Raw genomic sequence first — 27,756 nt, forward strand, 5'->3', positions numbered from 1 at the left:
ATGAATTTTCGGAGCTTTTTAGGGCTTGCTTCTCTGATGAGTGGCTTCCTGAGCGGGCCCGGGAATGACAGGCATCTCTGGAGGCAGACTGAACCCACCTTGGCCACAGCCCACTCATTGGTTGCCTGGCCCAGTAATGGGAGGCCTGATGCCTCTCACTGGCTGCCACTTGTAAACAGAAGGGCTATGTCTTCACTTAGCATTGACTTTTGGGAGGGATTAGGGCTCGCCTATAGTTTTAGTGACTAAGGCAGCCTTGCCTGCCTCTCTTGCTCTGCTCTGCTGTCTGGGCAGCCAGTTACACTAGACATTTCCTCCCTACCGGTTGAAAGCTTTTCAGCTTCTGAGGTAAGGAATTCCAATATCTTTCAAGCTTCTAAGGCTTTGTTCAGTGCTTTTGCATTCTGAAGGAGGTGAGTTAAAAAAGCACCTCTTAGGGAGGGGGGGGGGGGGGGAGTTGCAGAGAGAAGTTAAAGTCTGCAGTGTGTAGGTATGCACAGAGTACTTTGGAGGTGGAAACCCCTCTTTGCAAAGAAGAAGGCTTGTTGAATGTTGATCCTGTATATCATGCTGGCCTGCTTAAATTCTGTAACAGTAGCCGAGAGGGAAGTCTGAGAACAGACCCTATGCTGTTTTTCCTGGAAGAGTGTATCAGGGGTTACCTACAGCAGGAGAGATGAAGCGAAAGGATTATGGGGAGAGCAGAGGATTGGAGCTTCATGCCTAAAACAGAAAAAATGTGGTTTTAAAGGAACTGATCATTGAGCTGGTGGTCTCTGAACAAGTCCTGCTGGAGGGAGGATGGACCCTTTCTCAGGACCACGTTCACCATAAGGGGCTGATGAATGTGAGTTGCAATCCCATTCCATCCCTACCTCGAATGCCTTAGAAATGGCTTTCAAAATGCGTTAGAACAGGGCTTTTTTATGAGGGGGTACTTGGGGGTACTGAGTTCCGGCACCTTTTCCATTCTCTGCTAAAAATGACCCATGGTACCCCAAGTTTTAATGAAAGAGCTCAGGCTGTACACCCCAGTTCTGCCTTGTCATAGATTCTGTCACTGGTTGCAGGGGTTCTGGCTATTGTGAGGTGGGTCCCTCAGTGATCACCCCACCCTGAAGGGTGGCCTGGCATTTGAGTACCAGCACCTTTTTTTGCTAGAAAAAAATGCACTGGTTGGAAATGAAACACAATGCATTTCAGAGTTACCGGAGAGAATGTGAAAGGAGGTGTGTACTGTGGCTGCTTTGTAGCCCTTCATAAATCTCCCAGGCTGGCTCTTTATTGTCTGGCTGTGGTGTTGGGGTGGGTTTTTTGTTTTTTTTAAATGTTCTTGCTGATTTGCCTATTTAGAATGTGAAATGCCTGGGTGGGAAAGGAGAAGAGCTTCGTCCTATCAACATTCTCTGTGGCTGCCAGATGGATATTTCAGGAAGAGGAAAACCAAACTTTTAGCTGCAAAGTAAACTGTGCACAACATGCTGAGGCAGTGATTATGCAGGCAGGCTAGGACGTTGTGCCCAGGAGAAGGGATGAGGGTGAGCTACTGGTTGGCAGAAAGATAGACCGATCTGATAACCTCCAACCCTAGACTGGGAAGCACTGAAGGGAACTTCACAAATGATTTTCTTATGCAGGTAATCATGAATCTGTCCCCCCCCCCCCCCACCCCCCATGTCATTATCAGCAGAAATGGCTGATGGTTGTTATATACATTTGTATGTTAGGTACTTTAATTTTTCTCATTATCAGGAGACAGTATTCTCAGACCCTAATGATCTCCCACCTCCCCTGCAGTTCATGGAAGGGGAAGAATCATTCCACATGCCCATAAGCACACGTGATTACACCTCAGAGCTGAGCCACTGAGCTGCAAGTACCATTTGGCCCAGCAAAAATTAATCCACATCTGTCTGTCCTCCCGGCAGTACGTACACAAACCTAACTGTACGAGAAGGGGAGGAGGTAAATAGAGAGTCCTCACATTTCTTGAGGGTTGCTGCCAGCTCACTGCAAGAAAATGTTGGGCTTTGTGCATTTTTTAAATCTACATTTCTTCAAGGCATCTGGGGTTTGTCCTTTATTATTGAAAGAAACATTGCACATATCCCAGATCACTTGGAAATGGAATTCCCAAAACCAGCTGAGACCCGACCAGTCCTCACTGGCGTAGAATGAGAGACGGGTTTGGAGAGAGATGCTTTTGGTAACATCCGACACAGCCTTGCTTTAGAGGTATCAACATACATTTTCTGCTCAAACTCTGCTCAGTGTTTCCACTTCCAATCCTGACATACCCAGCAGACTCTGGTTTATGAATGATGTTCATTCCTGTCCTGGTGTGCATAAAACCTGTTTACAGACACGATTTCTGAAATGTGGGGATGCACTTAGGCAATCTCTCTTATTGCCTATCTATTTACCATTTCCTGCTTTCCCTTTCAACACATGAAAAACTTTCTCCAAGGGCTTGTCCTGAACTCAGGAAGGAAGAACTCACCCTGCCAACCTGGAACCCACTTAAAACTTTGCAGGTTTCCGTTTTGAGAAAATGACCCAAAGGTTTGGGTGTTTGGGTTTCATTTGGGTGGTGTTCAACCGTGTAGCTGACATTAGCACACGCAAAAACATGTTCAACACACAGAAGAGAAGCTTCCAACTGCTCAGGCTCTCTTCTCCTCAAGTCACTTCACTGGCTTCCGATCAGGTACCGAATACAGTTCAACTTCAAGCTTCTCCTACTAACCTACAAATGCACTCGATCTACAGCCCCTCCTTACCTCTCTACCTCATCTCCCCTTACGTCCCTACCCGCAACCTCAGCTCACAGGTCAAATCCCTCCTCTCAGTACCCTTCTCCACCACCACCAACTCCAGGCTCCGCCCTTTCTGCCTCGCCTCACCCCATGCTTGGAACAAACTCCCTGAGCCCATACGCCAGGCCCCCTCCTACCCATCTTCAAATCATTGCTCAAAGCCCACCTCTTCAATGTCGCTTTCGGCACCTAATCACAACACCTCTACTCAGGAAATCGAGACTACCCCAACTTGACATTTCGTCCTTTAGATTGTAAGCTCTTCTGAGCAGGGACCATCCTTAGTTATTAATTTGTACAGCGCTGCGTAACCCGAGTAGCGCTCTAGAAATGTTAAGTAGTAGTAGGCTGCCTTCTGAAGCCTCTGACTATTTCAAAATGTTCCCTCAACATTCAAGGTCACACTTGGACATTGGGACACAGGGCTGTGTAGTAGATGTCTAGTAAAAGCCCAAAGATGCAGTCATTTTGTTCAATACAACTATATCTGCAGCTTTTTCAAACACGTAGGGGTCCCTTTTATCTCAGTTTATTGTGTGCTAAAAGCTAAGAAGCCCATAAGGTATAAAATTGGTTTCTTAGCATTTAGCATATGGATAAGCTTTAGTGAAAGAGCCCTGTTACCTATTTTAGAAAAGCATCCTTAAAGCTCGTGTTTAATCTGAAATATTCCACAAAACCTCTAGAACTTTCAAAGAGTTCTAGATGTCCCCTCCTCCTCCCCCCACCTCCAAAAAACCCCATCAAAAATAAAGCATGTCCAGGTCTTCCGTTCCCTGTTCTGAACATTGGTTTCATTTTGGCGAAAGGCCAGAGCGTGGAATTGAACCTTAGCCAATTCAGAGCAACAGGGCTTTGGGTACAGAAACAGAGGCAAATGGAACTGATGTACCTGTAAATTATCCATGTATCAGGGCATCCCCGATGTCACAGGCATGGGAGGGGTGTGTTTGAGACGGGCAATTTTTCTCTGAAAAAGCACGGTGCACGTGTTAAGTTTTTCACCAAAAAAGTGATCACACATATATAAGGTGCAACTCTGTGCCCGAACTTTCCCGACTTAGTGTCCGAAGGGAAAATTTTACCATTGAAAGTTGAAGCATTTTGTTCTAACAGAATTGCGTTCAAAGTTTGCACCCTGGTCCACAAACTCATCTACGGGGAAGCCCCGACCTACATGTCAGACCTTATAGACCTGCCTACTAGGAACGCAAAACAGATCATCACGCACATTCCTCAATCTCCACTATCCTAACTGTAAAGGGCTAAAATATAAATCCACTACGCGACCAGTTTCTCATACATCTGCACGCAGCTATGGAACGCACTACCGAAGGCCGTAAAACAACGCAAGACCTAACCATCTTCCGAAGGCTACTGAAACAGACCTTTTCAAGAAGGCATACCATAAACACTCATCTTAAATACTAATAATAATATTATTAATGATCTATACAAACCGAACTCTTATCACATGACTGACTATCAGTAGATGACCAAAATGTATGTTACAATCCAATTTATTACTCCGAAACCTTCATGCAATACCATATTGAACTCTTCTCTTTACCATGTATGTATGCAATGGTATATATCTATACCATAACCTGTTCCATATACGTTATGTTCCATGTATGTTACCATGTATATATGCACCTGAACGCAATACCATTTGTAAATCTGTTACCCGGAAATGGCAACCGCCACTCCGTCAAATGTAAGCCACATTGAGCCTGCAAATTGGTGGGAAAATGTGGGATACAAATGCTACAAATAAATAAATAAATAAAAAGTTACGTAGTGGATGACGACAGATAAACCATTGGCCCTTCCAGTCTATTCCATTTTCTTCAAATACATATATACGAATAAATGCCAGCTGCCAATTATGAAACCATTATCGCTTCTAGATTATCATTCCTTCTCCAAGTCACTTTCTGCTGTCACCCCAAAGTGTCCCATATTTAATCCAACACTCAAGAGTTCACCTGCATAATGATACGAATAAGCTTCTTATAGATGTAAATAACCACCAAAACCAGTGAGGCTTTTGCCCAAATACTAAACTACTTATGCCTCCGGGATCCACCGCCACCAACCTGCTGGAATTGATTGGAGTGAGGTAGTTATACCTGGGACCTTCATCCTTTCTCCCTCTTTATTTACGTATATATCCTTCCTTTTTGCTGTTGTGAATGTGAAGGGTGGGTCGTCTACTGTACAAGCACATCCTAATCGTGATCATACCATTTTCAGGCCAGCTGGGCCTGCTGAGGAAAATCAAGCTAGACAAGAGGTTTAGTACAAAAGACAAAGAAAACATTAAAACCAGAGAGACTCTAAGAAGACAATCAGCTACAGTACATTTAAATGAACAACAAAGCGTTTCCTATTGTTTCAGAGCAACAGGACATAGTTTTGTAATTACTTCTGGTGCATTGTTGTCTAACTGCGGCTAAAGAGTTATTTTAATGTGCAGAGGTTGACTATCAAGTGAATCTATGCCAGTGTGATACATAGACTCTGTAATTGCTTCACTTGCAATATGAACTATGATGATGTGTACCTGTGACAAAACCTTACCTACCATTTGGGTAATTGGTGTTAGACTTAAAAAGAAACCTTTGGGAAGAATATTCCTTTTCTATGAAATGGTTGGGGCCAAGTTGATTCTGTAGAAAGTGTTTTTGTGGATAATGGAAGCTCTGGATACTGGGAGTTTTTTTCATTAAAAAATGTTTGGATTTAGGATAGATTTTCTGGGTAATGGAACATATGAAGCTAATGTTCAAATGGAAGTTTTTCCAAAGAGTAGATTTTTGGATGCAAGGCACTCTACAGAAATATTGGGTCATTTTGTGGTTCTGTTGTATCTTATACTGATACAGAGGAAAAGATCATCACTGCAGTGACCAGACTAAGTACATTAGTTGGGGGGGGGGGGTAGGGGCAATTAAAGATAGAGGCAAAACCCCTATAAAGGCCTATGGTGCCAAATCCCACCCCTGCTTCTGACTGAGGAGGAGCAGCATTGCTAGGGCTATGGAGATCTGTCATGTAATAGCCACCCAAATCTGCACCCCACCATGCATAGGAGCTGACTCTGTGGGTGCTGTGGGTGCTTGAGCACCCCCAATAGGGTTATCTCCACTGGGTTTAGCCCCCCCAATAATTTTAAAAAGTTGACTCCTATTCAACAAATAAACCCTGGTTTTTTATATTGTTTTATAGCAATTAGGGTTTAGGTGTTTTTTTGTCAAAAGTCTGCTTATTTCTGCTGTACACCACTGTGGATGAATCTCTTCATAAAAGTGGTTAATAAATCACAAGACATAAATGAACAAATAAATAAGTGCTAGTGTGTAAATACCACGAATCTGCCAAGGGTATAAGCATGGGTGGAACGTGGGCGGGATGCAGATTTCCACACATAACTTGCAGAATCCTGTAAGTTCCATAGTTTTCTGACATACTTAGGGGCTAAACTTTACACCAGCTCTGTGGCTGACAAGTTTCAGAATTAAACGTTAAGTACATAAGTAATGCCATACTGGGAAAAGACCAAGGGTCCATCGAGCCCAGCATCCTGTCCACGACAGCGGCCAATCCAGGCCAAGGGCACCTGGTGAGCTTCCCAAACGTACAAACATTCTATACAATCAAGCCATTGTGACATCACTAATGAGGTTGGCTCTTATTGGTGGAATGAGCCACTATGACATCACAATAGGTTAAATCACTGCTCTATGTAATAAAAGTGAGCCAAGTAGAGGACATAAGTACATAAGTAATGCCACACTGGGAAAAGACCAAGGGTCCATCGAGCCCAGCATCCTGTCCACGACAGCGGCCAATCCAGGCCAAGGGCACCTGGCGAGCTTCCCAAACGTACAAACATTCTATACAATCAAGCCATTGTGACATCACTAATGAGGTTGGCTCTTATTGGTGGAATGAGCCACTATGACATCACAATAGGTTAAATCACTGCTCTATGTAATAAAAGTGAGCCACGTAGAGGACATAAGTACATAAGTAATGCCACACTGGGAAAAGACCAAGGGTCCATCGAGCCCAGCATCCTGTCCACGACAGCGGCCAATCCAGGCCAAGGGCACCTGGCGAGCTTCCCAAACGTACAAACATTCTATACAATCAAGCCATTGTGACATCACGAATGAGGTTGGCTCATTGGTGGAATGAGCCACTATGACATCACAATAGGTTAAATCACTGCTCTATGTAATAAAAGTGAGCCAAGTAGAGGACATAAGTACATAAGTAATGCCACACTGGGAAAAGACCAAGGGTCCATCGAGCCCAGCATCCTGTCCACGACAGCGGCCAATCCAGGCCAAGGGCACCTGGCAAGCTTCCCAAACGTACAAACATTCTATACATGTTATTCCTGGAATTTTGGAGTTTTCCAAGTCCGTTTAGTAGCGGTTTATGGACTTGTCCTTTAGGAAACCGTCCAACCTCTTTTTAAACTCTGCTAAGCTAACCGCCTTCACCACTTTCTCCGGCAACGAATTCCAGAGTTTAATTACACGTTGGGTGAAGAAAAATTTTCTCCGATTTGTTTTAAATTTACTACACTGTAGTTTCATCGCATGCCCCCTAGTCCTAGTATTTTTGGAAAGCGTTAAGCGTTAAGTGCGTCTATACCAGGTTATGGAGGCCTATAAAATCCTGAGTGGAGTGGAAGAGGTTAAAGCAAGTTGAGATTTTACTCATTCAAAAAATATAAAGACAAGGAGACATGCCATGAAGCTACAACATGGTACATTTGAAATAAATAGAAGGAAATAAGAACAGACCGAAGCTCCATCAAGCCCAGAATCAACAGTGGCCAATCCAGGTCACAAGTACCTGTCAAGATCCCAGAACAGTAAAACAGATTTTATGCTGCTTATCCTAGGAATAAGCAATGGATTTTCCCAAGACCTTCTTAATAATGGCTTATGGACTTTTCTTTTAGCAAATTATCCACACCTTTTTAAACCCTGCTAACTGCTTTTATCACATTTTCTGGCAATGAACTCCAGAGTTTAATTACATGTTGAGTGAAGAAATATTTTCTCCAATTTCTTTCAAATTTACTACTTAGTAGCTTCATTGCTTGCCCCCTAGTCCTAGTATTTTTGGAAAGAGTAAACAAGCGATTGATGTCCACCCATTCCATTCCACTCATTATTTTATAGACCTCTTTCATACCTCCCCTTCAGCCATCTCTTCTCCAAGCTGAAGAACCCTAGTTGCATAGTTAAGCTCTGGAACTCGTTGCCAAAGGATGTGATATATAGAAGCTAGTGTAGCTGGGTTTAAAAAAGGTTTGAACAAATTCCTGGGGAAAGCCACTGCTACTCTTTGGGATTCCGGAATCTTGTTGCTCTTTGGGATTTCGGAATCTTGCTGCTCGTTGGGATTCTGCTAAGTACTTGTGGCCTGGATTGGCCACTGTTGGAAACAGGATACTGGACTTGATGGACCTTTGGTCTGACCCTAACTTATCCCTCCTAGAATTTTGTGCTTCCTCAGCATGGTGCATTTCTTTTGCCAGATCTTCTTCTGAAGAGTTTTCATATATTGCTAGGCTGCAGATAAAGCAAGATAGCCCAAACCTCTCATGTCCTCCTGGAGTTCATCTTCTGCTCTCTCTCATAGAGAGTGAGCAGAAATGTGAGCATGCAAGTAACAAGGTCCTACCCCATGGAAGCAGGTAGTCTGCCAATGAGTGGCCATGCTGAGGAAGGGCAGGCTTGCTTCTGGAATGAATGGGACCAGGCTAGTGTCACTGTACAGTTAGAGCCCGCCATGCTAGGAGAGGACAGATTTCAGGACTGATGAAGCCCTATCTTGATAGTGTACAAATGAGTTAATAGACCAAGTAGAAGAACAAAATAATTGAGGTTAAGCCTTTCACTGCATCCTCTGACCAAAGCAGCTTCTAAAAAGCAAATGCAGTTTATAGAAGAACCATTCTGTGTGCCATCAAAATAAACATGAAAAAGCGCTGGGGGACATTGTGCAAAATTCCCCAATGCATTTGGCTTTTTCTTGCATGGTTTTATTTTTCTCCTTCGGCAAAAGATGTGACATTTCAACTGCCCTGCAGGCTGTTGTGCAGCCTTTGTTTTTTTGGTCTGCTCCATCAGAACCAACCCCTCAGAGTGAAAGAGAGGAGAAGGTCTAATGATTAGTGCAGTGGGCTGGGAGGAGGCCCAGGACATCAGGCCAGAGCTGCTGGAGAAAGGTTGGAGAACGTCAAATGTGGGAATAATTTGTGTTTCCTTAATTTTCCCTTCTGTAAGTTATTTCAACCGATGAAAAGCAATATTTTCTTGTGATTCTATGTCTCCAGCTTGACTCCCTCCCAAGAATATGTAACGTGGTGGAAGTCAGGCGGGAGATGTGTTGTGGATACGACTGATTTGACTGGAATTGTAGAGACCCTGTACCGAGGAAACCTACACGTGTACCACGTTACTGGCATCATTTGTAGCAACCACAGAGAGAGAGACCTGAGTTTCACCTTCCAGTTTAGATGTATATCAGTTCTCACTTATGGTTATACTGCAAATGTTTTTCCTGATGTCTTTATACCACAAATTGGGTCAGGAGGGAATATCTTCAAATCAGAACTTGAGCTGTGGCCTTGGGAATGATTTCTTTTTTGTGTGTGTGTTAAATTTCCTAAGAAATGTGTGGTTATGTGTAAGGTTAAAACTTACTTTTTCTTTGAATCTTCCATGTATGTTGTGTTTTATAAGCTAAAAAAAAATTCCCTCTAGAGGAGAGAGACCAGTTAAACCCCACCTCATCCTTGCTGCAAAAGAATTATTTATTTTGTTTATTTATTTAAGACATTTATAGATGCTTAATCCACAATGTTCTTAGCTTCTTACAACAAACATAAACAGCTAGCAAAGACATCAAAAATTAACATAAAGTGAATTACCGTAGTTTCACCCTTATAAGCCACACGAAACTATAAGCCGCGGATTTTCTGCCTTTGTGTAAATTTGCCTTTGCGTAAGCCATGGATCGGATGTCTGCACGTGCTATTGTGTGATGAATGCGCGAGTATGGGTGTTCACTTGCATGGTTCAGATGGCTGCAAATTGTATTGCTACGTATTTAAATGGATGTTTTTGAAGCCAGTAAGCCCGCCAAGTTTTAAATGCATCCTGTTTCCAACAGTGGCCAATCCAGGATACAAGTACCTGGCAAGATCCCCAAACAGTACAATACATTTTATGCTGCTTATCCTAGAAATAAGCTGTGGATTTTCCTCATGTCCGTTTTAATATTGGCTTATGGACTTTTCTTTTAGGAAGCTAGCCAAAGCTTTTTTTTAAACCCTGTTAAGCTAACTGCTTTTACTACATTCTCTGGCAATGAATTCCAAAAGAATTGCAGAAGAACAGGTGCCGATGTGAGTGGACACTTCCAATTTTGTCTGGGCATGTGCGCAAGAGCCATACTTACCTCAAAACCTTTGTGTGCATGTGCCTGGCACATTCCTCCCGTCACCCAAGCCACATGCCTGCCCTGCAGCTGCTTCTCCAACACATTGCACAGCCCTGCGCGAAAGCAGCTGCAAAGCAGGCAATGCGGTAGAGAATAGCGCTGGAGGAAGGCTTCAGCTGGTGGGGCTTGGGTACCCCCACCAGCCAAACCAGAAGTCCCAAAGCCCTGTGTCTGTTCATCCCCAGCCTCTAAGGGGGGGGGGGGCCCAGTGCTGGAGTTTTTTCTCTCCTGCTCCTGTCGGGATGCAATCACCCAGGTCCTGTCAGCAGGAGAGAGACAGACCCTGGAGGCAGGGCTTGAGGGAATCTTGCCCTCCCTCTCAGTGACCCTGTCCTCACTCATAAGCTTTCCCCAGACCTACCTTCTAAAAGCCCTGCTCTTGTTCCAAACAGGCTACTAGACCACCAGGACTTTTAGAAGGTAGGCCCTGGGAGGGCAGACCTGGTGGGTGGCCTAGAGGGGACAGGTTTTCTGTTGAAAAGAAACTGGCTCAGTGGGAAGGGCTGGTGGCTGCGTTGGGGGAGGGGGAGGGTTACCATATGGCTCCAGAAAAAGGAGGACGGATTGAGCCAGCCGGGTTTTACTTCCATTGCTTTCAAAGCAATGGAAGTAAAACCCAGCTGGCTTAATCCGTCCTCCTTTTTCTGGAGCCATATGGTAACCCTAGGGAGGGGGCACTGTTCCCTCTAAGCTAATCAGGAGTCCTCCACCTACAGGCCTACCAGTGGGAGGTGCTGTTTCACTATCACATTTTCAATAGTGTGGGACAAGCAAACTCTACAGGACTTCAGGGAATCTGCCTATCCCTAGCAAATGTTGAAGCACCAACCCCCACCGGCAGCAATGCAGTTGGAGCACCCCCAACTTAGAGGGGGGGGGGGGGGGGTAGTGGAAGGGCTATGATTTTGGTTTCCATTGAAAATTCACAGGCATTTTGGACCAAAACCCGAATTTGGATTTCCAGTCAGTTTTGGTGCCACATCCAAAACTAAAATTCAGTTGGCCTCTATCAGCATTAATGAGGCTGACGGGGCAGCCAAAGCGTATATAGATTTAAAAGCCAGGATCGATATTTTTAAATGTAATTCTTTATAAAGTAGGCAATCAACGCTACACTGGAAGGGTGGGGGTGAAGTGTTTATATCTAGAGACACCTAATAAATTACAGGCAGTCGCATTGTGAGCTAAATGTAAGGCTTTAATTGTAGACAATAGAAGACTCACCAAGACTGAATTAGCTTAATCAAAACAAGACTAGAAGCCTACATTACAGAATGAACATCAGAAGCGATTGAAAATGGGCAAAGCCATCGGAACATATGCAGTTTTTAAAAAAACGGCATGCACAGCTTTTTTTGATGGGAAGTTGTACGTTAGTCGGCCTTTTCTGGTGATCTTTTTGAATTATTGCTTCTAATTATTTCCTAATATATCTTGGCTGTTCTCCCATGGGACTGTTTGGGGACGTACGATGAAATTTAGTTCTTTGATATAGATTTTTGTGGGGTTTTTTTTTTGCTTATTACTGAATGTTTTTGGCTTCTTTATAAGTGTTTTTGGTTGTCGTCTTGAAAACATCTAACAGAAAATAAAAGCGTCGCAGGCTGAGAACCAGGGAAACCAAGGATCAAATCCTGCTGCAGCTTCTTGTGACCTTGGGTAAATTTCTTAACCCTCTCTTGCCTTGGGGCCCATGTACTATGCTGCATTAGGTGCTAACAAGCTAAAGTATCCACATTATTTTTGCTAACTGTGAGGTAATTAAATTTACAAATCTTTTTGGGTGGATGCATGTCAGGGACAGAGAATTCAAAGTATAGAACAGGAAAAGTTCTCTACGATGACGAATCACAGAAGGCAAAAGTGGAGACTAATAGACGATTCACCACTGGAGACGTGAGTCCAACAGTCTTTATTATATCAAAGATAACGACCCGACACAGGCCGTGTTTCAACGCTAAAAAGCGTCTGCATCAGGGGTCAATAAATACACCAAGTAGTGAATGCAAAACGAAGAGTCCTACTTGTATGTGTGTTGTCAGGTCACTGATCACATAGCACCAAACAGAATATGCTGGATACAGAGCTCTGATAGTTTGTATCCAGCATATTCTGTTTGGTGCTATGTGATCAGTGAGCTGACAACACACATACAAGTAGGACTCTTCGTTTTGCATTCACTACTTGGTGTATTTATTGACCCCTGATGCAGACGCTTTTTAGCGTCGAAACACGGCCTGTGTCGGGTCGTTATCTTTGATATAATAAAGACTGTTGGACTCACGTCTCCAGTGGTGAATCGTCTATTAGTCTCTACTTTTGCCTTCAGGGACAGAGAATTGGCATGGATGCACTAAGCATGTACCGCATGCAGATTACTGCCACACTGACTGGTTAGCATGTCCATAACGCAGGAGCCATTAATGCTACCTAAGTAAGGAGCCACTAAGCATTTCCTACAGTCATGGACATGCATTCAAGCAAACAGTAGCACATGCCCTAAAAATTCAAATAATACAAAAATGCCCTTTTGCTGGCTGCACTAAAAATGGGCTTAACATGTCACGTGATACTTACATGGCAACTCTGGCTGTATCAACTTTGGCCGGTGCTGGGCTGGCTTGTATGGTCTGAGTCTTTAGCAATCCGGTTTAGGATGGGCTGTAGAGAGCTTCGACAGACACTCTAGTAATTTGGAACGTGACAACAGTGCCGGACAGATTTTTACGGTCTATGTCTCTCAAATGACAAGACAGATTCGGATAGGCTTTGACAGCAACCTCAGCAGTTGAAACATAAGGACAGAAATGGGTGGACTTCTATGGTCTATGTCCCAGAAACACCAAAGAAAGACCATGATCAACTATGTAATATCACGTTCATTGTTGATTTGATCTAGAATTGAGAATGAATGTGACTGTTGGGCAGACTGGATGGACCATTCAGGTCTTTATCTGCATAATATGGTACTATGTAGGTCATTCTAATTCTCCTCCCCCCTCCCCCCTAAGAACAGCCACGAGCAAAAAGTAGATAAATTCAGGAGTAACCTCAGAAACTGTTTCATAAGTACATAAGTAATGCCACACTGGGAAAAGACCAAGGGTCCATCGAGCCCAGCATCCTGTCCACGACAGCGGCCAATCCAGGCCAAGGGCACCTGGAGAGCTTCCCAAACATACAAACACTCCATACATGCCATTCCTGGAACTGTGGACCTTTCCCAAGTCCATTTAGTAGTGGTTTATGGACTTGTTCTTTAGGAAACCGTCTAACCCCTCTTTAAACTCTGCTAAGCTAACCGCCTTCACCACGTTCTCTGGCAACGAATTCCAGAGTTTAATTATGCGCTGGGTGAAGAAAAATTCTCTCCAATTTGTTTCAAATTTACTACACTGTAGTTTCATCGCATGCCCCCCAGACCCAGCATTCCTGGAAAGCGCAAACAGACGCCTCACATCCACCTGTTCCACTCCACCCATCACTCCATACACCTCTATCATGTCTCTCCCCTCAGCCATCTCCTCTCCAAGCTGAAAAGCCCCTAGCCTCCCTAGTCTTTCCTCATAGGGAAGTCGTCCCATCCCCGCTATCACTTTAGTCGCCCTTCGCTGCACCTTTCTTCATGGAAAGGGTGATGGACGCATTGAAGGACCTTCTAGAGAAGGTGGTGGAGACAAAAACAGCAGCAGATAAGTACAGAGGATTCTCAGTTGGTCAAAAATGGTGGGAAGGCTAAGGATCTGCTGAGGTCTGCGGCATTAAAGGAAGCAAATTTGGCAGGGTGAGATGGGGCTTAAATGCCTTATCTGCTGTTAAATTCTGTTTCTGTGTAAAAACCTTAATCTTTTTTCCAGTTCTCTTCAGAGATCAGTTTTCTTACTTTTAAATGAAAGCAAGATGTTGGCATTCTTTTAAAACAATGTTTTGAGTTTGAACTTTGCAGTTAAAAAACAAACCAATCTGCACATGATGTCATATTTGTGTAGCAACAAAGAAACCGTCCCCACCGCTCACCCCACATCCCCCCCATCATGCCCCATAAGCATCATTTTTCTGGCGGGTTGCTTGTTCTTTTTCGAAAGAACACACATTTTTGTTTTGAAGGCCTAGCCGCAGAATTGTGTTTTGGGGTTGAAAAAGACAGGTTCCCACAAAGTCTGCCCCTGGCGGTGTTAGAGGTGGTCCCTTCACTATTTAAACCGAAGAACTTGTAAACTTCAAATCCATCTGCAAGACGATACATAGAGCAGACAGACGTGTTCAGCCAATCGAAGTGCTTTGCTGCCAACATGTTGTAAGTTATCTTGACGCAGGGCCATTAGAAGAAGTGGGCACCGGTCCACACCAGCCTTTGGAGTCAATCTGTGAGCGTATCAACCCAAAAAGAAACGGGGGTGGCACTTTCCCAGTGTTTTGTCTGTATCATCTATATATATAAAACTCACCCTCAACGTTCTATTTGCACTGACGTCACTGAAGCCAGGTTCGTAAGTTCGAAGCTCTGAAGCCACACAAAATCACAGTCTGTGGGCCCCGCCCTCGCGTCAAACGTTATGACGTTGAGGGCGGAGCACATTCTCAGCTCCAACATTGTCGTGCACTGTAGCTCTGCTCCGCCCTTGCGTCAAAACGCGATGACGTCGAGGGCGGAGCACACGTTACTCTATCGGTTCCTACTGCAGGGGCATTCACATGACGCTGAAATCTTCTGTTTCGGCAGCTCAGTGGGGTGGGGGGGCCTTCGGAGAGGGGGGAGCGCCGGCAGCGACGACATCGGTGGGGGTGGAAGGGGGTGCGCTGGCAACACACACATCGGGGGGGAAGGGAACGGTCACGGACGCTGGGGGGCGTGCCAAAAGGGCCAGGGTCACAGCACATTCGCATGGAGGCTGCAGGGGGGCCGGCGACACACGGAGACACAAAGGGACGGAGGGGAGCCTTGCTAGTGCCCGTTTCATTGCGATTTGAAACGGGCCTTCGTTACTAGTCATAAATAAAAGAAACTCAGCAAGGGTACCACAGTCATACATTCACAGTCCAGTGGAAGACATGGATTGCTTTCGCTCTATTAGCAAGAAAAGCCCCAAATCGTCCAGACGTGGGTCGCTGCAAGAAACAGGGGGGGGGGGGGGGGGAGATGTCGAGTATTACTGCTTGTTAGTGAAACTGTGAACAGAATGGAGACGCATCACGTGAATGTGCGCAAGAGGTCAGTCCAGTTCATCATCGCATGTGAGGGTAGATTTTAGAAAGAACATACCTTATATGTTATCACATCATACCTTATACTGAGTTTATCTTGTTGGGCAGACTGGATGGACTGTGCAGGTCTTTATCTGCCGTCATCTACTATGTTAAGCTACAAATCAGAATTGAGATGCCCAGGTTGGGATGTGGTAAATTCCGGATCTGCTGATGGATGTATGTGTGCCAGTTACATGTGGTGGTAGCGCTCATTTTGCAATTGTCAATGTTTAAAACATTGACAAAGACGATAATATATATCTATGGCATTTCAGAAGGTAGACATATTGGAGCCAACACTCAGATGTGCATGTCGGCCATTTTGGGAACCTAGGCTACTCTGATCTCTCTATTAGGTACAGAGCCTGCAATCATACTGCTAACAATTTGATGGTGATGAGGGGGCGTCTCCCTAATACTGCCTGTCAACTGCTGCCCAAAATGATTGGGGAATATTTGTGTATATTTTGGCCCCACCCTAGCCCTGCCCTCACCATGTGTAAACCACGCTGCCTTGCAATTTGTACATGTAAATCCCAGCTTTCTAAAGTCTGGTTATCTATGTTTATTTAATATATACATGTAAGTTATAGTTTTTTAAAAATTTATTTATTTATTTTAGTGCATTTCTACTCCACATTTACCCACATGATCAGGCGCAATGCGGCTTACAATAAATCAAGTGGATACAATACAAGACAATGATGACTCAGAATCAGAAAGTGACAGGAGGGGAAGGAACAGGGTAAATGACAGGGGTGAAGCGACGGCAAGAGGGAAGAGGGAGGTTAAACATTGGAGTTGCCAGTGGAGTAGGCCTTGTCGAATAAGAACGTCTTTAAGGACTTCTTGAACTGTTGGTGGTCGGCCAGCTCCTTAAGTTGTTTTGGTAGGACATTCCAATATTTCAGACTGAGGTAAGGGAAGGATGACGCAAAAATTATTCTTGCAAGTGGGAAAGCAGAGTTTTATTCCATTTCTCATCCCATTCCTAGTGATTGGTGTACGTGGAAAGGCTGCTATAAGCTATTCCCAGAGCTGCCAGGTTACATTGTTCTAGGAGGTCATTTGGCAAGACTTGCACAGCATTTACATGTATGAACATGTGGTGTTTTTACATGTAAATGCCCTACTCCAGTGCTTCTCATCTCAGACGTTAGGACACGCCAAGCCTCATCAGGTTTTCAGGATATCCACGATAAATATGCATGAGATAAATTTGCATGCGCTGCCTCCATGGAACATAAATCTATCTCATGCATATTCACTGTGGATATCCTGAAAACCTGATGAGACTAGGTGTGTCTCAGGGACTGGTTCAGAAGCACTGCCCTACATGTAAATCCTCAGCAAGCATTGTTTTGAAAGGGGGGGGGGGGTGGTTGTAGGTATGGTTTGGATGGACCTGAAAGGTTTCTGTGTATTTCTAGGTTTGCAATGGCAATACAGTCATATGTTACAAAATCAAGGCATGCATTAGTATTCCTTGGGGTTGAGTTGCTGAGGGGGAAATTGTGTATCTTTATTGTTTAAAACCACCTCTAACATCCAGAATTTAAAGCAAATTCCATAACTTGGTGTCCACGTTTGCATGCCACTCAAGCATGTAAATGTACAGAATCCTGACACGTTCGTGCAAGTGGAAGCAGAGTGACCAATGGCACACATTATTGTGTAAATGCGAGAGGCTGTTCACATGGCTGCACACTCCCACCGATGAAATGCTCATTCTGCATTTCCCTGTTTGTAGGAATGTAATCTATAAAACAATTCACAGTGCCAGTTTCTCATATCAAGGTACTAAAATTTGAAATTCTCTACCAAAACCAATTAAATGCACAGGTGATTGATTACTTGTCCTTCAGAAACCTACTGAAAACTCTTTTTTTTTTTCAATGTAGCCTTTCAGAAAACAAAGAATTCTATTTGAACATTATCCATTTATACAATTAATTTCACTTCTTCTTTCCTCCCTAATCCTATCTAGCCCTGATTGTACCCATAATTATTCATCTTCTCTTCTTTGTTTACAAACTTAATTATGATTTAATCTTCTTCTCTGTCCATCTACCCTTAAGAACAGTTACATCCAGGTTAATTCAATACATATGTTATATTTGTTTTACAAAGCCAATGTTATAGCATTATTGTACTTTATAATCTGTTTATATAATTTTTAATATGTATCATTCATTTAATTGTTATGTAAGCCACATTGAACCTGAGTCACTCTCGGGCTAATGTGGGTTAAAAATGTCGTAAAGAAAGAAAGAAAGAAAGCACAAGACTGTAGAATGTTCAGTCGATCTCATTGCAACATAGTAGCATATGCTTCTGGGAGGTAATTCTGCATTGTTTATCTGTAGTCCTTTTGCACAGAATTCCCCCAAAATAAAGCCTGAAATTTTGCCTTCTCAATGTAAGGAGACATCTCATTGGCTCCCCTTTATTCATCGAATTAGATATGAGCTGCTCTTACTGGTTTTCAAAACTTTAACTTCAAAGGAACCTCTTTATCTTTATTGCCTCCTGCTATAATTTACCCCTTCTCGTACCCTTCTCTCACAAGATCAGAATTTGCTCTTTGTAACGACTTACAAACAAGTCTTTCTTGAGCATACATGTTCTTCAGTCTTCTCTATTCAAGGAGCTCGTCTTTGGAACCTTTTACCCACTTCCCTACGACTTCAAACTTCTTTACCAACTTTTAAGACGTTTCTGTTTCAAGATGTATTTACTTAGACTCTACACTTAGAGTATCTTTCTACCATTTCTTGAATTCCTATTGTTTGTTTCTCCCCTACCTTTTTCTTGAATATGTGGAGTTCTTCTCTCTTTTCCTCAGTTTCTATTGATTGCCTATGTATTTATTTTATTACATTTGTACTCCGCGCTTTCCCACTCATGGCAGGCTCAATGCGGCTTACATGGGGCAATGGAGGGTTAAGTGACTTGGCCAGAGTCACAAGGAGCTGCCTGTGCCTGAAGTGGGAATCGAACTCAGTTCCTCAGGACCAAAGTCCACCACCCTAACCACTAGGCCACTCCTCCACTGTTGCTACTATTTGAGATTCTACATGGAATGTTGCTATTCCACTAGCAACATTCCATGTAGAAGTCGGCCCTTGTAGATCACCAATGTGGCCGCGCAGGCTTCTGCATTCTGTGAGTCTGACGTCCTGCACATACGTGCAGGACGTCAGACTCACAGAAACAGAAGCCTGTGCGGCCTTCTACATGGAAGTTCACCACCCTAACCACTAGGCCACTCCTCCACTGTTGCTACTATTTGAGATTCTACATGGAATGTTGCTATTCCACTAGCAACATTCCATGTAGAAGTCGGCCCTTGCAGATCACCAATGTGGCCACGCAGGCTTCTGCTTCTGTGAGTCTGATGTCCTGCACGTACGTGCAGGACGTCAGACTCACAGAAACAGAAGCCTGCGCAGCCTTCTACATGGAATGTTGCTAGTGGAATAGCAACATTCCATGTAGAATCTCCAATAGTAGCAACATTCCATGTAGAATCTCCAATAGTATCTATTTTATTTTTGTTCCATTTGTACCCTGCGCTTTCCCACTCATGGCAGGCTCAATGCGGCTTACATGGGGCAATGGAGGGTTAAGTGACTTGCCCAGAGTCACAAGGAGCTGCCTGTGCCTGAAGTGGGAATCGAACTCAGTTCCTCAGTTCCCCAGGACCAAAGTCCACCACCCTAACCACTAGGCCACTCCTAAACTCCTGTACCAGTGACGATCCTAGGTTGGCTGCCACCCGGGGCGGATTGCCGATGCGCAACCGCCCCCCGGGTGCAGCACGACACCCCCCCCCCCCCCCCGGGTACATTCTTAGCTACTGGGAGCAGCCGTGTGGCTTTCGGCTCCGCTGGCTCCCTGCTCCCTCTGCCCCGGAGCAGGGAACCAGCGGAGCCGACAGGTACACGGCTGCTCTCTGCACCCCTCCAGCAGCGTGCACCCGGGGCGGACCGCCCTTACTGCCCCACAATTGGTACGCCGCTGCTATGTACACACACTTTTATTTTCTCTCTATATTGGTGAAGTTGTAAACCACCTAGATGGTATCCCTACTGGTGGATTAGTAAATCTTAATAAACTTGGAAAGTAATTTCATTTTGCCTTGATTTCATCCTCTTGCTACATAGGGAACCTCTGTGTTTATCCCATGCCTTTTTGAATTCTGTCCCTACCACTTCCACAAACCTCAACGCAAACAACGTATAAAACACACATTCACGTTTACCAACATATTTCACCTTTTTCTGAGTAGGTCTTGCAGGCCTCACAGAGAGTTCCAATTCAGGTTTATTAGTTCTCGAAATACCACCTGAGCAGTTTACATGAGCAAAACATAAAATTACATAAATAATGTCTGCACAGGAAAATGATAGAAAGTGACAATAAAATGATAGTAAAATATAGTCCAAAAACATATTGAAGTCTTACGTTAAGTGAGCGCCTTGTTCTTTCCTAAGATGTACTACCAGAAGAAGGTTTTAATGTTTATCTTTATTAGAGACCTACTATACTGCTTTTACTAAGCAGTGTACAATCTGATTTATTAACAATCAAAATATAAAAAGATGAAACAGACAATTGCAACAGAGAAAAGAAGGTAAATCCAAAAAGAGTGGATATCAATTGCATAATCAGATAACAAACTCGCTATTCAGGACTGGGGGGAAGGAGCAGGCACCCAAACGTCACTCAAAAAAATGATAGTTCGGAGCACACGAGCAATGGTAATTGATTCCAGAACACAGGGCTCACAAAAAAGAAAGCAGATTGCCGGGTAGATTCACAATGGACACGCGCCGGAGCTGGTATCATTAAACGACGGGAATCCAAAGACCTTAAAGCCCAAGATGCAACATAAGGAATGATCAAGTTAAGACAAATAAGATGGATCACCTACATGCAGAGCTTTCTGAGTTCAACAAAGAATCATAAACTGCACATAGTAATGGACGAAGCCAGTGTAATTTACAAAGAAAGGTGAATGTGGTAGCCATGTTAGTCCACTCTTAAGGTTATCAATAGAAATCAAACAAAATAAAACATGGAAAAGAAAATAAGATGATACCTTTTTTATTGGACATAACTTAATACATTTCTTGATTAGCTTTCGAAGGTTGCCCTTCTTCCTCAGATCGGGTTCTACATGGAACGTTGCTACTCTTTGAGATTCTGCTGTGGAATCTTGTCACTCTTTAGCATTCCGGAATCTTGCTATTCTTTGGGGTTCTACATGTAGAGAGGTGTGGTAGCCGTGTTAGTCCACTCTTAAGGTTATCAATAGAACTCAAACAAAATAAAACATGGAAAAGAAAATAAGATGATACCTTTTTTATTGGACATAACTTAATACATTTCTTGATTAGCTTTCGAAGGTTGCCCTTCTTCCTCAGATCGGAAATAAGCAAATGTGCTAGCTGACAGTGTATATAAGTGAAAACATTCGAGCATTACTATGACAGTCTGACAGGGTGGGAGGATGGGGGTGGGTTGGAGGTATGCATGGGGACATCAAAGCATATCATTGATATTCTAACAGGATGGGTGTGGATAGGTGAGGGGTGGGGTGATCAACAGAGTCATACAGCTTTATGGTTTATAATGGGTTAGGGGGAAACAAGGGGTCAGAATTGACAGTCTGGTCAACAGCAAGAACAACATATACTCCAAGTTGATACCTGTTTCTCCAGGGAGAAAGGGCTGCTGGTCCTTTCTGGCTTCACTGAATGTTCACTCCATGTTGCATTAAGTTAGGGCAATGAAGAGGTGGAACAGAGAGTTTCTCCAGTAAGTTTATTTTTTTCTTCTATATCCTATTAGATGTGTGTCCAGTTTTTAAAATAAGGAGAGAAAGAGATGTTTTTGCCAAGTGGACAGCCAAAAAATTGTCAGATTTAATGCATACGGTCTTCTGTCCTCTACTGAAATGTTTGTCAACATAGGAGAGCTAATTAATGAGTGATTTCCTAGTCCTGACAAAACAACAGTGTCTTAATGCAAGGTTTCCAGAACTCCGTTCTCAGAACCGTTGACCAGCTCTGGTCTCCAGAATACATATAAATAAACCCAATAGGTGTAAACATTGTCATGAATATTCATTATAGATAACCTGAAAAATGCAGGCCTGTTTAAGGATCCCAAGTACTGAGTTTAGGTAGCAGTATATTAAAGTCAGATCACTCCTGAAGATGGTAAAACCCACACTCTTCCTGAAGCATCACAGGGTCTTGAGTTTTAAATGTTTTCCTGTCCACTCAGGCTCTTCTTTAAGCTGGGGTAAGTAATATCTATTGGTCATGATTTCCCTCCCTCCCTCCCCCCACCCACCTCTCAGTCAATAATTTTCCGCCTTAACACTATAGTAAGCCTTAACACAATATATTTAGTGTATTATGCAGTACAGATGGGTATCCAGACATTTTTATTTTGTCTCATTTCCCATTTCATTTATGGGTATTTTTGTTCAGGTTTTTCTGGCCATTTTGTCTTTTGACAGTTTCCCATAATAGTGTACACTATGTGGAAAGAGGGTGCAGTATTTCAGAAAGAAGGTATACTCTTCTCCTGTTAGGGCGTGCATGTCACAGCCACAGCCAAGCTCTGGCCTCCCCAACTCACCTTATTTGTCCAAGGTGCTGTCCTGCAGCCCGCCACATTGCACCATCGGGAGCCGGCTTGCTTCAAAATGCACACTCGCCAAAGAAGACACTTTAAAGGGTCAGCAGCCAGAGGCAGAGCCCAGCATCTCTTGATGACATCACCCAGTTGGGGCCATTTAAAGCAGCTGAGCACCCTCTGCCTTGTCTTCACAATGGGTCATCCTCCTTGCCTTAGCGTTCCCGTCTCCAGCCTTGGTTCCCGTCTCCAGCCTTGGTTCCCATCTCTAGCCCTGATTCCCGTCTCCAGCCCTGGTTCCTGTCTCCACCTCTGGTTCCTGTGTCCAGCCTTTGTTCCTGATTCACTTCCAGGTCCCAGTTCTGCCGCCAGCCATAACTCTCTAGACCATCAGTGCCCGGTCACGGCCCAAGGGCTCACCCTTCTAGAAGCATGACAGTATATGTGTGCACAGCTTTACAAATGCACACTAGTTTGTGCATGAATTGTGCTATCATTATTTGAAAACAGTGCAAACCATGTGAAAAGAGGGAGCTCTATTTCCATATAGTGTGCATTATTTGTGAATAATGTGCACTATTATTGGCAAACAGCAAAAGCACAAAATATGCTTTTTTTCTGCTTATTTTCATTTCGTTACGGCATGCAACTACGTAGGATATTATGTAGATTTTGTTTGGTCAGTAATATCCCAAAGACAGCAAAGGTGGTCCAGGAAATAAGGAATAACCAATGGTTCACATACAAAATGTTATTGAAGAAAGACCCAATTTGGCCAAGTTTCAGCAATAGCCTTCATCAGGGGTCATTGGATTCTTCAACAAAAAATCAAAATGGGCACAAGATTGGACACAGTCTCCCTCCAGCTCTTCAGTGCATGTCTTTTGCTCAGTCCAGTAATGCATCATAATACACAAAAATGTTTACAGGACGCACGGACCCCTTATGTTCCAGAACGTCTCCTTTGGTCTTCACTGCAAGAGTTGCTGTATTTTCCAGAATTAAGGGCCCCTTTTTCTAAGCTGTGTAGGTGCCTCACGTGCGCCAAATGTGCGCCAATTTGGAACTACTGCCCGGCTACTGCGCACGGCACTAAACATGCGGTAATCGGGCAGTAATTGGCATTTTATGTGTGCTGATGATTACCTCCTGGTTAATGCGTGAGACTTTACCACTAAGTGAATGGGTGGCTGTAAGGTCTCAGGCCTGAAATGGACACGCGCCAATTTTCATTTTGCCGCATGTCCATTTTCGGCCAAAAAAAAAAGGCATTTTTTGCAGGCACGCTGAAAAATGGACCTGCAAGCATCCAATACATGCATCTGCAACAGCGCAGGCCATTTTTCGGTACACCTTATTAAAAGGACCCCTACGTTTTATTTATTGATTGATTGGGGTTTATCAACTGCCTTTATGAAGAGATTCAAGAGATTCCCGCATTGCACTTGTCAGCATGCTTTAGCTTTGCCGGGCAAAAGAAACAGAAGAACAAAACTCTACACTTCACAGCAAGCTATATTACATTTAGGTCTTGTAGTCCGCTACGACCAACAAGTTCCAAGTGAATAACGTCAAGAAAAAGAGCCTACTCCAGATAATTATACAAAATAATCACAAACTTTAAAGCCAGAAGACAGCATCTATAGGTTATGAAACATATTTTCTAAAAAGAAGAGTCTTTAATAATTTCCAAAACTCAAAATAATGTTTTATATGTCTTAAGAAAGATGGAAGAGAATTCCTGCTAGAAGCTGCTTGGTAAGTCAGAGAAGACTTTAAATGACGCCAAGCCTTTACTTTACGAACAGTGGGAAAATCTAGCAAACAAAGATTTCTGGTAACTCTCCCATGATTCCAATTTAAAAAAACAACAACAAAAAAACCCAGGAAACAGTGGAGATGACAAAACACCAAGAAGACTAATGGTGCACAAATATGATTTACTAAATATCTTCAAATCAACTAGACACAGGCTGTGTTTCGGCTAAGTGGCCTGCATCAGTAGTCTGAAAGTATTCTAATCAACAATTAATGTTGGTACCTGATATTGTCATTAAGCAAATCCAGCAAAGCCGAATGGGATATTATTCCATAAAAGTCCAGTGATCAGAGCAATCTTCTTCAAACCCCTTGATGTTTTCCTGGCTCCGCGACGGAAAGCAGTTGAACCCGGCCAAAATCGGCTTTTGATTATACCGATTTGGCCGGTTTCAGGAGATCACCGGCCATCTCCCGATTTGTGTCGGAAGATGGCCGGCAATCACTTTCGAAAATGAGCTGGATAGGCACCTATGCAGCTTAGAAAAAGGGGCCCTTAATTCTGGAAAATACAGCAACTCTTGCACTGAAGACCAAAGGAGACGTTCTGGAACATAAGAAAGAAAAATAGTTTATCTGGTTTACTGAAATACCCTGGAAGGTCATGCATGCAGAACTTCTGGAAGGGTTTACTGTGAGGACCTTGCACATTACATTAAGCCTGGAGCACTGCATGGGTCAAGTTTTCAACTTGTGGATACAGCATGCCAATATAAGCAGAGAATAGGACCATTAATATTGTTCACCTCAGGTTAGGTACATTAAGACTAAGGAAGGTTAAAAGGCCTTATTTCATTAGAGAAAATTAGGACAAACTTGTGACTGGAGCCATCATGATCTGATCATTAGATAATACCACCACGTTCTGCAGTGATCATGATAGAATACTGAGAAAGGGAAGGGACAGGGAGGGAGTTTGTGATCCACCTTCTAAACTAGTCTGTCATGTTCACTGTGGATCACTCTTTGCAATGTGTAGAAATGAATCCCTCTAGAGCAATGGAAGCAGTGCATGCAGATCTCTCTCATGAATATTAATTGTGGATATTATTGTCCTGCTAGGGTGTTACAGGCTCAAGATTTGAATTTGCTGGTTGTCCCTTTGTTTTATCAGGTGCGTTTGATGGAAATTCAGAATCTAGTTTTTGTTGTAGCTGGAATTCTGTTCCTTTGGCTATGCACCAGCTCTCTTCTGTGTCCCAGTTTAAGAAACAGTTAAAGACCTGGTTGTTTTGTAAAGCATTTGCTTGAGGGATGGGTTTTCAGGCTTTTCTGGGGAATTGGATGTTTGGGTTTTTTTTGTAATGTTTTGTATGCTTTCTATGAGCTTTTTTTGTGTAATGTTTTATATGCTTTCAATGAGCGTTATATTGTACCCTGTCTAGATGATTGGATAGGCGGGATATACATGGATTAAATAAATAAATAAATAAATACATCTCTCTCATGAATATTCATTGTGGATATCCTGAAAACCTGACTGGTTGGGGTGCCTCCAGGACCACTGCTCTGCAGAGGCTTGATGGAATGGAGATACAATGCTTAATTATAGAAAGTAAATGTACCATAGTTTGTTTTACATGCATGGCACAAATCATTCATGTATTCTGTGGGAGCCGAAAGGAAGCAGAGTCTTGCACAGCAGAAGTACCTACATACAGTACTGTGGAATCAGACCAGTGGAGCTGCTCTGTCTCATGATGATAAACACCAGAGAATTTCAGCATTCCACATACATAGAATCACCGCATCTGTTTACATGCTTTTGTTTAATATTTTTGCAAAAAGCTGCAGTTAGTGGGAAGTCCTGCAGCCATAGTGAACCTTGGTTTTCTTTTTTTCTATACTTAGAGAAAGATAAAAAATATGCTTGTGTTTAAGAGCAGTGCTAAAGAGGGAAGGCTGCAAAGTTCTGTGAAGTTTGCCAGGTCGTTCATAGCTCCTTAGAAGGAAATCCAGAAACAAAGGCTTAGACCGATGAATAATTTCTTACATATACAGACCAATTTCCAGTTTGTGCAGAGCCTGTACAAAAGCAGAAATTTTATCTACTGGCCTTGTTAGAATAAATGTCTGTAGTTAAAGTCATTTCACCGATAGTTCAGAGGAGCAGAGTATCCTCTGAGCTGCTCCTTGCACAACTCACTAAATTCTCTATTGCCTCGGGTGCAAACTTAGGGGTCCGTTTCCCAAGCTACAGGAAGCACAGCTTAAAATGGCGTACCACAGGGCACACTGAGGCGTCCCATGCAAGGGAATAACCAGATCTCGATGGCAGGGGGGCCAGAGGGCCCAAGGTGGAGGGGGCACATTTTGGCCCACCTCCCCGCCACCCCCCCTCCTGCTGCCACCTCCCCGCCGCCGCTGACGCCCTCCTGCTGCTGCCACTCCACCCCCCCATCACCACTGCGAAGGGTACCTTGGCTGGCGGAGGTCCCCAACTCTCGCCAGCTAAAGCGTTTGTCCCATGCTGGTCTCACATTGTCTGGCACCGTGTCCTGTTTTTATTTGCTGTGCACGCTCATTTTAAAACGAGCGTGCACAGCAACTAAAAACAGGACACGGTGCCAGACAATGTGAGACCAGCGTGGGACAAACGCTTTAACAGGTGGGGGTTGGGGACCCCCGCCAGCCAAACCCGGGGGTTCCAGAGCCATTTGTGGGGGGGCCCAGGCCCCCATGGCCCCCCCATAGCTATGCCACTGGAGCAGATTCAACTCTGGCCTCCTTGTTGGGCAACTCTGTATTGTGGAATTCATTAAGGTGCTTTTGACTCGACACCATGAGCATGGAGGAAAAAGCCTCAAAGCAACCTGGAGCACTCAGTGATAATATCACAGAATTCTTAGTATTAACCAGAATAGTTGCATCGTCACTGGCCAAAAACCTCCCACTACATAAATATTTTAAAACTTTTTAGTCCAATTTTTGTGTTTTATTCCTTTTGTGCATTTCTAATCCTCAGTATGCATCTTCTACCACTTGTCCTTTTGTATCAGAGTCCACTATAGATACTATAAGTGTGGAGGAGTGGCCTAGTGGTTAGGGTGGTGGACTTTGGTCCTGAGGAACTGAGTTTGATTCCCACTTCAGGCACAGGCAGCTCCTTGTGACTCTGGGCAAGTCACTTAACCCTCCATTGCCCCATGTAAGCTGCATTGAGCCTGCCATGAGTGGGAAAGTGCAGGGTACAAATGTAACAAAAATCAAATAGATACTATTGGAGATTCTACATGGAATGTTGCTACTATTGGAGACATGGAATGTTGCTATTCCACTAGCAACATTCCATGTAGAAGCCTGCGCAGCCACATTGGTGATCTGCAAGGGCCGACTTCTACATGGAATGTTGCTAGTGGAATAGCAACATTCCATGTAGAATCTCAAATAGTAGCAACAGTGGAGGAGTGGCCTAGTGGTTAGGGTGGTGGACTTTGGTCCTGAGGAACTGAGTTTGATTCCCACTTCAGGCACAGGCAGCTCCTTGTGACTCTGGGCAAGTCACTTAACCCTCCATTGCCCCATGTAAGCCGCATTGAGCCTACCATGAGTGGGAAAGCGCAGGGTACAAATGTAACAAAAATAAAATAGATACTATTGAGATTCTACATGGAATGTTGTTATTCCACCAGCAACATTCCATGTAGAAGGCTGCGCAGGCTTCTGTTTCTGTGAGTCAGACTCACAGAAG

The 27,756-nt window shown here is 43.7% G+C and overlaps 1 protein-coding gene across 2 annotated transcripts in view; it reads left to right on the forward strand.

The window, feature by feature from the left end:
- The first annotated feature begins 226 nt into the window (after nucleotides 1-226).
- Nucleotides 227-27,756, forward strand: part of CALD1 (caldesmon 1) — a 255,182-nt gene continuing 227,652 nt past the window's right edge. For both annotated transcript variants that reach the window (XM_030215003.1, XM_030215005.1), the window contains exon 1: nucleotides 227-348. The gene's annotated coding sequence lies outside the window, so the exon portion shown is untranslated. The remainder of the gene's footprint in view (nucleotides 349-27,756) is intronic.

The sequence above is a fragment of the Microcaecilia unicolor genome, chromosome 9, assembly GCF_901765095.1.
Source record: "Microcaecilia unicolor chromosome 9, aMicUni1.1, whole genome shotgun sequence".
Lineage (NCBI taxonomy): Eukaryota > Metazoa > Chordata > Amphibia > Gymnophiona > Siphonopidae > Microcaecilia > Microcaecilia unicolor.